The sequence below is a fragment of the Spermophilus citellus genome (assembly GCF_964194105.1).
Source record: "Spermophilus citellus genome assembly, chromosome: 6".
Taxonomy (NCBI): domain Eukaryota; kingdom Metazoa; phylum Chordata; class Mammalia; order Rodentia; family Sciuridae; genus Spermophilus; species Spermophilus citellus.
The window spans coordinates 46,927,762-46,941,918 of NC_138187.1; positions in this window are offsets into that span (position 1 = coordinate 46,927,762).

Genomic DNA, 14,157 nt, shown 5'->3' on the forward strand with positions numbered 1-14,157 from the left:
GTATCATCCAATTTGGGTGAAAAAATATTTGCTGAGATTTCTGGAGATTCGTAATTTTTGGAAGCTTGGCAACCCCTTTCCATGAAAGTGCTTCTCGCCAGTCACTGCTTAGGGCTACATAAAGAGGAAACAAAACATAGAGATAGAACGTGAAACTACTTTACTGTGTCAAGTTTCAAGAAGCTAGCACAAACCGTGTTGGATTTAGAGTTCCAAATACATCTATCAATATAGGAGAAAACAGAGTGAAACCTCAAAATTCAAACTGTTACTGGAAATGAACGCTTCAACATAGAAGAACGAAATTTGGGGAACCAAGTCGCCTAAGTGTATTGATCATTACCTGAAAGTATCATCCAGTTTGGGTGAAAAAATATTTGCTGAGATTTCTGGAGATTCGTAATTTTTGGAAGCTTGGCAACCCCTTTCCATGAAAGTGCTTCTCGCCAGTCACTGCTTAGGGCTACATCAAGAGGAAACAAACCATAGAGATAGAACGTGAAACTACTTTACTGTGTCAAGTTTCAAGAAGCTAGCACAAACCGTGTTGGATTTAGAGTTCCAAATACATCTATCAATATAGGAGAAAACAGAGTGAAACCTAAAAATTCAAACTGTTACTGGAAATGAACGCTTCAATATAGAAGAACGAAATTTGGGGAACCAACTCGCCTTAGTGTACTGATCATTACCTGAAAGTATCATCCACTTTGGGTGAAAAAATATTTGCTGAGATTTCTGGAGATTCGTAATTTTTGGAAGCTTGGCAACCCCTTTCCATGAAAGTGTTTCTCGCCAGTCACTGCTTAGGGCTACATCAAGAGGAAACAAAACATAGAGATAGAACGTGAAACTACTTTACTGTGTCAAGTTTCAAGAAGCTAGCACAAACCGTGTTGGATTTAGAGTTGCAAATACATCTATCAATATAGGAGAAAACAGAGTGAAACCTAAAAATTCAAACTGTTACTGGAAATGAACGCTTCAACATAGAAGAACGAAATTTGGGGAACCAATTCGCCTTAGTGTACTGATCATTACCTGAAAGTATCATCCAATTTGGGTGAAAAAATATTTGCTGATATTTCTGGAGATTCGTAATTTTTGGAAGCTTGGCAACCCCTTTCCATGAAAGTGCTTCTCGCCAGTCACTGCTTAGGGCTACATCAAGAGGAAACAAAACATAGAGATAGAACGTGAAACTACTTTACTGTGTCAAGTTTCAAGAAGCTAGCAAAAACCGTGTTCGATTTAGAGTTCCAAATACATCTATCAATATAGGAGAAAACAGAGTGAAACCTAAAAATTCAAACTGTTACTGGAAATGAACGCTTCAACATAGAAGAACGAAATTTGGGGAACCAAGTCACCTTAGTGTACTGATCATTACCTGAAAGTATCATCCAGTTTGGGTGAAAAAATATTTGCTGAGATTTCTGGAGATTCGTAATTTTTGGAAGCTTCGCAACCCCTTTCCATGAAAGGGTTTCTCGCCAGTCAGTGCTTAGGGCTACATCAAGAGGAAACAAAACATAGAGATAGAACGTGAAACTACTTCACTGTGTCAAGTTTCAAGAAGCTAGCACAAACCGTGTTGGATTTAGAGTTCCAAATACATCTATCAATATAGGAGAAAACAGAGTGAAACCTCAAAATTCAAACTGTTACTGGAAATGAACGCTTCAACATAGAAGAACGAAATTTGGGGAACCAAGTCGCCTTAGTGTACTGATCATTACCTGAAAGTATCATCCAATTTGGGTGAAAAAATATTTGCTGAGATTTCTGGAGATTCGTAATTTTTGGAAGCTTGGCAACCCCTTTCCATGAAAGTGCTTCTCGCCAGTCACTGCTTAGGGCTACATCAAGAGGAAACAAAACATAGAGATAGAACGTGAAACTACTTTACTGTGTCAAGTTTCAAGAAGCTAGCAAAAACCGTGTTCGATTTAGAGTTCCAAATACATCTATCAATATAGGAGAAAACAGAGTGAAACCTAAAAATTCAAACTGTTACTGGAAATGAACGCTTCAACATAGAAGAACGAAATTTGGGGAACCAAGTCGCCTTAGTGTACTGATCATTAACTGAAAGTATCATCCAGTTTGGGTGAAAAAATATTTGCTGAGATTTCTGGAGATTCGTAATTTTTGGAAGCTAGGCAAACCCTTTCCATGAAAGTGTTTCTCGCCAGTCAGTGCATAGGGCTACATCAAGAGGAAACAAAACATAGAGATAGAACGTGAAACTACTTTACTGTGTCAAGTTTCAAGAAGCTAGCACAAACCGTGTTCGATTTAGAGTTCCAAATACATCTATCAATATAGGAGAAAACAGAGTGAAACCTCAAAATTCAAACTGTTACTGGAAATGAATGCTTCAACATAGAAGAACGAAATTTGGGGAACCAAGTCGCCTTAGTGTACTGATCATTACCTGAAAGTATCATCCAGTTTGGGTGAAAAAATATTTGCTGAGATTTCTGGAGATTCGTAATTTTTGGAAGCTTGGCAACCCCTTTCCATGAAAGTGCTTCTCGCCAGTCACTGCTTAGGGCTACATCAAGAGGAAACAAACCATAGAGATAGAACGTGAAACTACTTTACTGTGTCAAGTTTCAAGAAGCTAGCACAAACCGTGTTGGATTTAGAGTTCCAAATACATCTATCAATATAGGAGAAAACAGAGTGAAACCTAAAAATTCAAACTGTTACTGGAAATGAACGCTTCAATATAGAAGAACGAAATTTGGGGAACCAAGTCACCTTCGTTTACTGATCATTACCTGAAAGTATCATCCAGTTTGGGTGAAAAAATATTGGCTGAGATTTCTGGAGATTCGTAATTTTTCGAAGCTAGGGAAACCCTTTCCATGAAAGTGTTTCTCGCCAGTCAGTGCATAGGGCTACATCAAGAGGAAACAAAACATAGAGATAGAACGTGAAACTACTTTACTGTGTCAAGTTTCAAGAAGCTAGCACAAACCGTGTTGGATTTAGAGTTCCAAATATATCTATCAATATAGGAGAAAACAGAGTGAAACCTCAAAATTCAAACTGTTACTGGAAATGAACGCTTCAACATAGAAGAACGAAATTTGGGGAACCAAGTCGCCTTAGGGTACTGATCATTACCTGAAAGTATCATCCAGTTTGGGTGAAAAAATATTTGCTGAGATTTCTGGAGATTCGTAATTTTTGGAAGCTTGGCAAACCCTTTCCATGAAAGTGTTTCGCGTCAGTCACTGCTTAGGGCTACATCAAGAGGAAACAAAACATAGAGATAGAACGTGAAACTACTTTACTGTGTCAAGTTTCAAGAAGCTAGCAGAAACCGTGTTGGATTTAGTGTTCCAAATACATCTATCAATATAGGAGAAAACAGAGTGAAACCTAAAAATTCAAACTGTTACTGGAAATGAACGCTTCAACATAGAAGAACGAAATTTGGGGAACCAAGTCGCCTTAGTGTACTGATCATTACCTGAAAGTATCATCCAGTTTGGGTGAAAAAATATTTGCTGACATTTCTGGAGATTCGTAATTTTTGGAAGCTTGGCAACCCCTTTCCATGAAAGTGCTTCTCGCCAGTCACTGCTTAGGGCTACATCAAGAGGAAACAAAACATAGAGATAGAACGTGAAACTACTTTACTGTGTCAAGTTTCAAGAAGCTAGCACAAACCGTGTTGGATTTAGAGTTCCAAATACATCTATCAATATAGGACAAAACAGAGTGAAACCTCAAAATTCAAACTGTTACTGGAAATGAACGCTTCAACATAGAAGAACGAAATTTGGGGAACAAAGTCGCCTTCGTTTACTGATCATTACCTGAAAGTATCATCCAGTTTGGGTGAAAAAATATTTGCTGAGATTTCTGGAGATTCGTAATTTTTGGAAGCTTGGCAACCCCTTTCGATGAAAGTGTTTCTTGCCAGTCACTGCTTATGGCTACATCAAGAGGAAACAAAACATAGACATAGAACGTGAAACTACTTTACTGTGTCAAGTTTCATGAAGCTAGCACAAACCGTGTTAAATTTAGAGTTCCAAATACATCTATCAATATAGGAGAAAACAGATTGAAACCTAAAAATTCAAACTGTTACTGCAAATGAACGCTTCAACATAGAAGCACGAAATTTGGGGAACCAAGTTACCTTCGTGTACTGATCATTACCTGAAAGTATCATCCAGTTTGGGTGAAAAAATATTTGCTTTCTGGAGATTCGTAATTTTTGGAAGCTAGGCAAACCCTTTCCATGAAAGTGTTTCTCGCCAGTCAGTGCTTAGGGCTACATCAAGAGGAAACAAAACATAGAGATAGAATGTGAAACTACTTTACTGTGTCAAGTTTCAAGAAGCTAGCACAAACCGTGTTGGATTTAGAGTTCCAAATACATCTATCAATATAGGAGAAAACAGAGTGAAACCTCAAAATTCAAACTATTACTGGAAATGAACGCTTCAACATAGAAGAACGAAATTTGGGGAACCAAGTCGCCTAAGTGTACTGATCATTACCTAAAAGTATCATCCAGTTTGGGTGAAAAAATATTTGCTGAGATTTCTGGAGATTCGTAATTTTTGGAAGCTTGGCAACCCCTTTCCATGAAAGTGCTTCTCGCCAGTCACTGCTTAGGGCTACATCAAGAGGAAACAAACCATAGAGATAGAACGTGAAACTACTTTACTGTGTCAAGTTTCAAGAAGCTAGCACAAACCGTGTTGGATTTAGAGTTCCAAATACATCTATCAATATAGGAGAAAACAGAGTGAAACCTAAAAATTCAAACTTTTACTGGAAATGAACGCTTCAATATAGAAGAACGAAATTTGGGGAACCAACTCGCCTTAGTGTACTGATCATTACCTGAAAGTATCATCCACTTTGGGTGAAAAAATATTTGCTGAGATTTCTGGAGATTCGTAATTTTTGGAAGCTTGGCAACCCCTTTCCATGAAAGTGTTTCTCGCCAGTCACTGCTTAGGGCTACGTCAAGAGGAAACAAAACATAGAGATAGAACGTGAAACTACTTTACTGTGTCAAGTTTCAAGAAGCTAGCACAAACCGTGTTGGATTTAGAGTTCCAAATATATCTATCAATATAGTAGAAAACAGAGTGAAACCTAAAAATTCAAACTGTTACTGGAAATGAACGCTTCAACATAGAAGAACGAAATTTGGGGAACCAAGTCGCCTTAGTGTACTGATCATTACCTGAAAGTATCATCCAGTTTGGGTGAAAAAATATTTGCTGAGATTTCTGGAGATTCGTAATTTTTGGAAGCTTGGCAACCCCTTTCCATGAAAGTGTTTCGCGCCAGTCACTGCTTAGGGCTACATCAAGAGGAAACAAAACATAGAGATAGAACGTGAAACTACTTTACTGTGTCAAGTTTCAAGAAGCTAGCACAAACCGTGTTGGATTTAGTGTTCCAAATACATCTATCAATATAGGAGAAAACAGAGTGAAACCTCAAAATTCAAACTGTTACTGGAAATGAACGCTTCAACAAGAAGAACGAAATTTGGGGAACCAAGTCGCCTTAGTGTACTGATCATTACCTGAAAGTATCATCCAGTTTGGGTGAAAAAATATTTGCTGACATTTCTGGAGATTCGTAATTTTTGGAAGCTTGGCAACCCCTTTCCATGAAAGTGCTTCTCGCCAGTCACTGCTTAGGGCTACATCAAGAGGAAACAAAACATAGAGATAGAACGTGAAACTACTTTACTGTGTCAAGTTTCAAGAAGCTAGCACAAACCGTGTTCAATTTAGAGTTCCAAATACATCTATCAATATAGGAGAAAACAGAGTGAAACCTAAAAATTCAAACTGTTACTGGAAATGAACGCTTCAACATAGAAGAACGAAATTTGGGGAACCAAGTCGCCTTAGTGTACTGATCATTACCTGAAAGTATCATCCAGTTTGGGTGAAAAAATATTTGCTGAGATTTCTGGAGATTCGTAATTTTTGGAAGCTTGGCAACCACTTTCCATGAAAGTGTTTCTCGCCAGTCACTGCTTAGGGCTACATCAAGAGGAAACAAAACATAGAGATAGAACGTGAAACTACTTTACTGTGTCAAGTTTCAAGAAGCTAGCACAAACCGTGTTGGATTTAGAGTTGCAAATACATCTATCAATATAGGAGAAAACAGAGTGAAACCTAAAAATTCAAACTGTTACTGGAAATGAACGCTTCAACATAGAAGAACGAAATTTGGGGAACCAATTCGCCTTAGTGTACTGATCATTACCTGAAAGTATCATCCAATTTGGGTGAAAAAATATTTGCTGATATTTCTGGAGATTCGTAATTTTTGGAAGCTTGGCAACCCCTTTCCATGAAAGTGCTTCTCGCCAGTCACTGCTTAGGGCTACATCAAGAGGAAACAAAACATAGAGATAGAACGTGAAACTACTTTACTGTGTCAAGTTTCAAGAAGCTAGCAAAAACCGTGTTCGATTTAGAGTTCCAAATACATCTATCAATATAGGAGAAAACAGAGTGAAACCTAAAAATTCAAACTGTTACTGGAAATGAACGCTTCAACATAGAAGAACGAAATTTGGGGAACCAAGTCACCTTAGTGTACTGATCATTACCTGAAAGTATCATCCAGTTTGGGTGAAAAAATATTTGCTGAGATTTCTGGAGATTCGTAATTTTTGGAAGCTTCGCAACCCCTTTCCATGAAAGGGTTTCTCGCCAGTCAGTGCTTAGGGCTACATCAAGAGGAAACAAAACATAGAGATAGAACGTGAAACTACTTCACTGTGTCAAGTTTCAAGAAGCTAGCACAAACCGTGTTGGATTTAGAGTTCCAAATACATCTATCAATATAGGAGAAAACAGAGTGAAACCTCAAAATTCAAACTGTTACTGGAAATGAACGCTTCAACATAGAAGAACGAAATTTGGGGAACCAAGTCGCCTTAGTGTACTGATCATTACCTGAAAGTATCATCCAATTTGGGTGAAAAAATATTTGCTGAGATTTCTGGAGATTCGTAATTTTTGGAAGCTTGGCAACCCCTTTCCATGAAAGTGCTTCTCGCCAGTCACTGCTTAGGGCTACATCAAGAGGAAACAAAACATAGAGATAGAACGTGAAACTACTTTACTGTGTCAAATTTCAAGAAGCTAGCAAAAACCGTGTTCGATTTAGAGTTCCAAATACATCTATCAATATAGGAGAAAACAGAGTGAAACCTAAAAATTCAAACTGTTACTGGAAATGAACGCTTCAACATAGAAGAACGAAATTTGGGGAACCAAGTCGCCTTAGTGTACTGATCATTAACTGAAAGTATCATCCAGTTTGGGTGAAAAAATATTTGCTGAGATTTCTGGAGATTCGTAATTTTTGGAAGCTAGGCAAACCCTTTCCATGAAAGTGTTTCTCGCCAGTCAGTGCATAGGGCTACATCAAGAGGAAACAAAACATAGAGATAGAACGTGAAACTACTTTACTGTGTCAAGTTTCAAGAAGCTAGCACAAACCGTGTTCGATTTAGAGTTCCAAATACATCTATCAATATAGGAGAAAACAGAGTGAAACCTCAAAATTCAAACTGTTACTGGAAATGAACGCTTCAACATAGAAGAACGAAATTTGGGGAACCAAGTCGCCTTAGTGTACTGATCATTACCTGAAAGTATCATCCAGTTTGGGTGAAAAAATATTTGCTGAGATTTCTGGAGATTCGTAATTTTTGGAAGCTTGGCAACCCCTTTCCATGAAAGTGCTTCTCGCCAGTCACTGCTTAGGGCTACATCAAGAGGAAACAAACCATAGAGATAGAACGTGAAACTACTTTACTGTGTCAAGTTTCAAGAAGCTAGCACAAACCGTGTTGGATTTAGAGTTCCAAATACATCTATCAATATAGGAGAAAACAGAGTGAAACCTAAAAATTCAAACTGTTACTGGAAATGAACGCTTCAATATAGAAGAACGAAATTTGGGGAACCAAGTCACCTTCGTTTACTGATCATTACCTGAAAGTATCATCCAGTTTGGGTGAAAAAATATTGGCTGAGATTTCTGGAGATTCGTAATTTTTCGAAGCTAGGGAAACCCTTTCCATGAAAGTGTTTCTCGCCAGTCAGTGCATAGGGCTACATCAAGAGGAAACAAAACATAGAGATAGAACGTGAAACTACTTTACTGTGTCAAGTTTCAAGAAGCTAGCACAAACCGTGTTGGATTTAGAGTTCCAAATATATCTATCAATATAGGAGAAAACAGAGTGAAACCTCAAAATTCAAACTGTTACTGGAAATGAACGCTTCAACATAGAAGAACGAAATTTGGGGAACCAAGTCGCCTTAGGGTACTGATCATTACCTGAAAGTATCATCCAGTTTGGGTGAAAAAATATTTGCTGAGATTTCTGGAGATTCGTAATTTTTGGAAGCTTGGCAAACCCTTTCCATGAAAGTGTTTCGCGTCAGTCACTGCTTAGGGCTACATCAAGAGGAAACAAAACATAGAGATAGAACGTGAAACTACTTTACTGTGTCAAGTTTCAAGAAGCTAGCAGAAACCGTGTTGGATTTAGTGTTCCAAATACATCTATCAATATAGGAGAAAACAGAGTGAAACCTAAAAATTCAAACTGTTACTGGAAATGAACGCTTCAACATAGAAGAACGAAATTTGGGGAACCAAGTCGCCTTAGTGTACTGATCATTACCTGAAAGTATCATCCAGTTTGGGTGAAAAAATATTTGCTGACATTTCTGGAGATTCGTAATTTTTGGAAGCTTGGCAACCCCTTTCCATGAAAGTGCTTCTCGCCAGTCACTGCTTAGGGCTACATCAAGAGGAAACAAAACATAGAGATAGAACGTGAAACTACTTTACTGTGTCAAGTTTCAAGAAGCTAGCACAAACCGTGTTGGATTTAGAGTTCCAAATACATCTATCAATATAGGAGAAAACAGAGTGAAACCTCAAAATTCAAACTGTTACTGGAAATGAACGCTTCAACATAGAAGAACGAAATTTGGGGAACAAAGTCGCCTTCGTTTACTGATCATTACCTGAAAGTATCATCCAGTTTGGGTGAAAAAATATTTGCTGAGATTTCTGGAGATTCGTAATTTTTGGAAGCTTGGCAACCCCTTTCGATGAAAGTGTTTCTTGCCAGTCACTGCTTATGGCTACATCAAGAGGAAACAAAACATAGACATAGAACGTGAAACTACTTTACTGTGTCAAGTTTCATGAAGCTAGCACAAACCGTGTTAAATTTAGAGTTCCAAATACATCTATCAATATAGGAGAAAACAGATTGAAACCTAAAAATTCAAACTGTTACTGCAAATGAACGCTTCAACATAGAAGCACGAAATTTGGGGAACCAAGTTACCTTCGTGTACTGATCATTACCTGAAAGTATCATCCAGTTTGGGTGAAAAAATATTTGCTTTCTGGAGATTCGTAATTTTTGGAAGCTAGGCAAACCCTTTCCATGAAAGTGTTTCTCGCCAGTCAGTGCTTAGGGCTACATCAAGAGGAAACAAAACATAGAGATAGAACGTGAAACTACTTTACTGTGTCAAGTTTCAAGAAGCTAGCACAAACCGTGTTGGATTTAGAGTTCCAAATACATCTATCAATATAGGAGAAAACAGAGTGAAACCTCAAAATTCAAACTATTACTGGAAATGAACGCTTCAACATAGAAGAACGAAATTTGGGGAACCAAGTCGCCTAAGTGTACTGATCATTACCTAAAAGTATCATCCAGTTTGGGTGAAAAAATATTTGCTGAGATTTCTGGAGATTCGTAATTTTTGGAAGCTTGGCAACCCCTTTCCATGAAAGTGCTTCTCGCCAGTCACTGCTTAGGGCTACATCAAGAGGAAACAAACCATAGAGATAGAACGTGAAACTACTTTACTGTGTCAAGTTTCAAGAAGCTAGCACAAACCGTGTTGGATTTAGAGTTCCAAATACATCTATCAATATAGGAGAAAACAGAGTGAAACCTAAAAATTCAAACTTTTACTGGAAATGAACGCTTCAATATAGAAGAACGAAATTTGGGGAACCAACTCGCCTTAGTGTACTGATCATTACCTGAAAGTATCATCCACTTTGGGTGAAAAAATATTTGCTGAGATTTCTGGAGATTCGTAATTTTTGGAAGCTTGGCAACCCCTTTCCATGAAAGTGTTTCTCGCCAGTCACTGCTTAGGGCTACGTCAAGAGGAAACAAAACATAGAGATAGAACGTGAAACTACTTTACTGTGTCAAGTTTCAAGAAGCTAGCACAAACCGTGTTGGATTTAGAGTTCCAAATATATCTATCAATATAGTAGAAAACAGAGTGAAACCTAAAAATTCAAACTGTTACTGGAAATGAACGCTTCAACATAGAAGAACGAAATTTGGGGAACCAAGTCGCCTTAGTGTACTGATCATTACCTGAAAGTATCATCCAGTTTGGGTGAAAAAATATTTGCTGAGATTTCTGGAGATTCGTAATTTTTGGAAGCTTGGCAACCCCTTTCCATGAAAGTGTTTCGCGCCAGTCACTGCTTAGGGCTACATCAAGAGGAAACAAAACATAGAGATAGAACGTGAAACTACTTTACTGTGTCAAGTTTCAAGAAGCTAGCACAAACCGTGTTGGATTTAGTGTTCCAAATACATCTATCAATATAGGAGAAAACAGAGTGAAACCTCAAAATTCAAACTGTTACTGGAAATGAACGCTTCAACAAGAAGAACGAAATTTGGGGAACCAAGTCGCCTTAGTGTACTGATCATTACCTGAAAGTATCATCCAGTTTGGGTGAAAAAATATTTGCTGACATTTCTGGAGATTCGTAATTTTTGGAAGCTTGGCAACCCCTTTCCATGAAAGTGCTTCTCGCCAGTCACTGCTTAGGGCTACATCAAGAGGAAACAAAACATAGAGATAGAACGTGAAACTACTTTACTGTGTCAAGTTTCAAGAAGCTAGCACAAACCGTGTTCAATTTAGAGTTCCAAATACATCTATCAATATAGGAGAAAACAGAGTGAAACCTAAAAATTCAAACTGTTACTGGAAATGAACGCTTCAACATAGAAGAACGAAATTTGGGGAACCAAGTCGCCTTAGTGTACTGATCATTACCTGAAAGTATCATCCAGTTTGGGTGAAAAAATATTTGCTGAGATTTCTGGAGATTCGTAATTTTTGGAAGCTTGGCAACCACTTTCCATGAAAGTGTTTCTCGCCAGTCACTGCTTAGGGCTACATCAAGAGGAAACAAAACATAGAGATAGAACGTGAAACTACTTTACTGTGTCAAGTTTCAAGAAGCTAGCAAAAACCGTGTTCGATTTAGAGTTCCAAATACATCTATCAATATAGGAGAAAACAGAGTGAAACCTAAAAATTCAAACTGTTACTGGAAATGATGCTTCAACATAGAAGAACGAAATTTGGGGAACCAAGTCACCTTAGTGTACTGATCATTACCTGAAAGTATCATCCAGTTTAGGTGAAAAAATATTTGCTGAGATTTCTGGAGATTCGTAATTTTTGGAAGCTTCGCAACCCCTTTCCATGAAAGTGTTTCTCGCCAGTCAGTGCTTAGGGCTACATCAAGAGGAAACAAAACATAGAGATAGAACGTGAAACTACTTCACTGTGTCAAGTTTCAAGAAGCTAGCACAAACCGTGTTGGATTTAGAGTTCCAAATACATCTATCAATATAGGAGAAAACAGAGTGAAACCTCAAAATTCAAACTGTTACTGGAAATGAACGCTTCAACATAGAAGAATGAAATTTGGGGAACCAAGTCGCCTTACTGTACTGATCATTACCTGAAAGTATCATCCAGTTTGGGTGAAAAAATATTTGCTGAGATTTCTGGAGATTCGTAATTTTTGGAAGCTTGGCAACCCCTTTCCATGAAAGTGTTTCTCGCCAGTCACTGCTTCGGGCTACATCAAGAGGAAACAAAACATAGAGATAGAACGTGAAACTACTTTACTGTGTCAAGTTTCAAGAAGCTAGCAAAAACCGTGTTCGATTTAGAGTTCCAAATACATCTATCAATATAGGAGAAAACAGAGTGAAACCTAAAAATTCAAACTGTTACTGGAAATGAACGCTTCAACATAGAAGAACGAAATTTGGGGAACCAAGTCACCTTAGTGTACTGATCATTACCTGAAAGTATCATCCAGTTTGGGTGAAAAAATATTTGCTGAGATTTCTGGAGATTCGTAATTTTTGGAAGCTTCGCAACCCCTTTCCATGAAAGTGTTTCTCGCCAGTCAGTGCTTAGGGCTACATCAAGAGGAAACAAAACATAGAGATAGAACGTGAAACTACTTCACTGTGTCAAGTTTCAAGAAGCTAGCACAAACCGTGTTGGATTTAGAGTTCCAAATACATCTATCAATATAGGAGAAAACAGAGTGAAACCTCAAAATTCAAACTGTTACTGGAAATGAACGCTTCAACATAGAAGAATGAAATTTGGGGAACCAAGTCGCCTTACTGTACTGATCATTACCTGAAAGTATCATCCAGTTTGGGTGAAAAAATATTTGCTGAGATTTCTGGAGATTCGTAATTTTTGGAAGCTTGGCAACCCCTTTCCATGAAAGTGTTTCTCGCCAGTCACTGCTTCGGGCTACATCAAGAGGAAACAAAACATAGAGATAGAACGTGAAACTACTTTACTGTGTCAAGTTTCAAGAAGCTAGCACAAACCGTGTTGGATTTAGAGTTGCAAATACATCTATCAATATAGGAGAAAAAAGAGTGAAACCTAAAAATTCAAACTGTTACTGGAAATGAACGCTTCAACATAGAAGAACGAAATTTGGGGAACCAATTCGCCTTAGTGTACTGATCATTACCTGAAAGTATCATCCAATTTGGGTGAAAAAATATTTGCTGAGATTTCTGGAGATTCGTAATTTTTGGAAGCTTGGCAACCCCTTTCCATGAAAGTGCTTCTCGCCAGTCACTGCTTAGGGCTACATCAAGAGGAAACAAAACATAGAGATAGAACGTGAAACTACTTTACTGTGTCAAGTTTCAAGAAGCTAGCAAAAACCGTGTTCGATTTAGAGTTCCAAATACATCTATCAATATAGGAGAAAACAGAGTGAAACCTAAAAATTCAAACTGTTACTGGAAATGAACGCTTCAACATAGAAGAACGAAATTTGGGGAACCAAGTCGCCTTAGTGTACTGATCATTACCTGAAAGTATCATCCAGTTTGGGTGAAAAAATATTTGCTGAGATTTCTGGAGATTCGTAATTTTTGGAAGCTAGGCAAACCCTTTCCATGAAAGTGTTTCTCGCCAGTCAGTGCATAGGGCTACATCAAGAGGAAACAAAACATAGAGATAGAACGTGAAACTACTTTACTGTGTCAAGTTTCAAGAAGCTAGCACAAACCGTGTTGGATTTAGAGTTCCAAATACATCTATCAATATAGGAGAAAACAGAGTGAAACCTCAAAATTCAAACTGTTACTGGAAATGAACGCTTCAATATAGAAGAACGAAATTTGGTGAACCAAGTCACCTTCGTTTACTGATCATTACCTGAAAGTATCATCCAGTTTGGGTGAAAAAATATTGGCTGAGATTTCTGGAGATTCGTAATTTTTCGAAGCTAGGGAAACCCTTTCCATGAAAGTGTTTCTCGCCAGTCAGTGCATAGGGCTACATCAAGAGGAAACAAAACATAGAGATAGAACGTGAAACTACTTTACTGTGTCAAGTTTCAAGAAGCTAGCACAAACCGTGTTGGATTTAGAGTTCCAAATACATCTATCAATATAGGAGAAAACAGAGTGAAACCTCAAAATTCAAACTGTTACTGGAAATGAACGCTTCAACATAGAAGAACGAAATTTGGGGAACCAAGTCGCCTTAGTGTACTGATCATTACCTGAAAGTATCATCCAGTTTGGGTGAAAAAATATTTGCTGAGATTTCTGGAGATTCGTAATTTTTGGAAGCTAGGCAAACCCTTTCCATGAAAGTGTTTCTCGCCAGTCAGTGCATAGGGCTACATCAAGAGGAAACAAAACATAGAGATAGAACGTGAAACTACTTTACTGTGTCAAGTTTCAAGAAGCCAGCACAAACCGTGTTGGATTTAGAG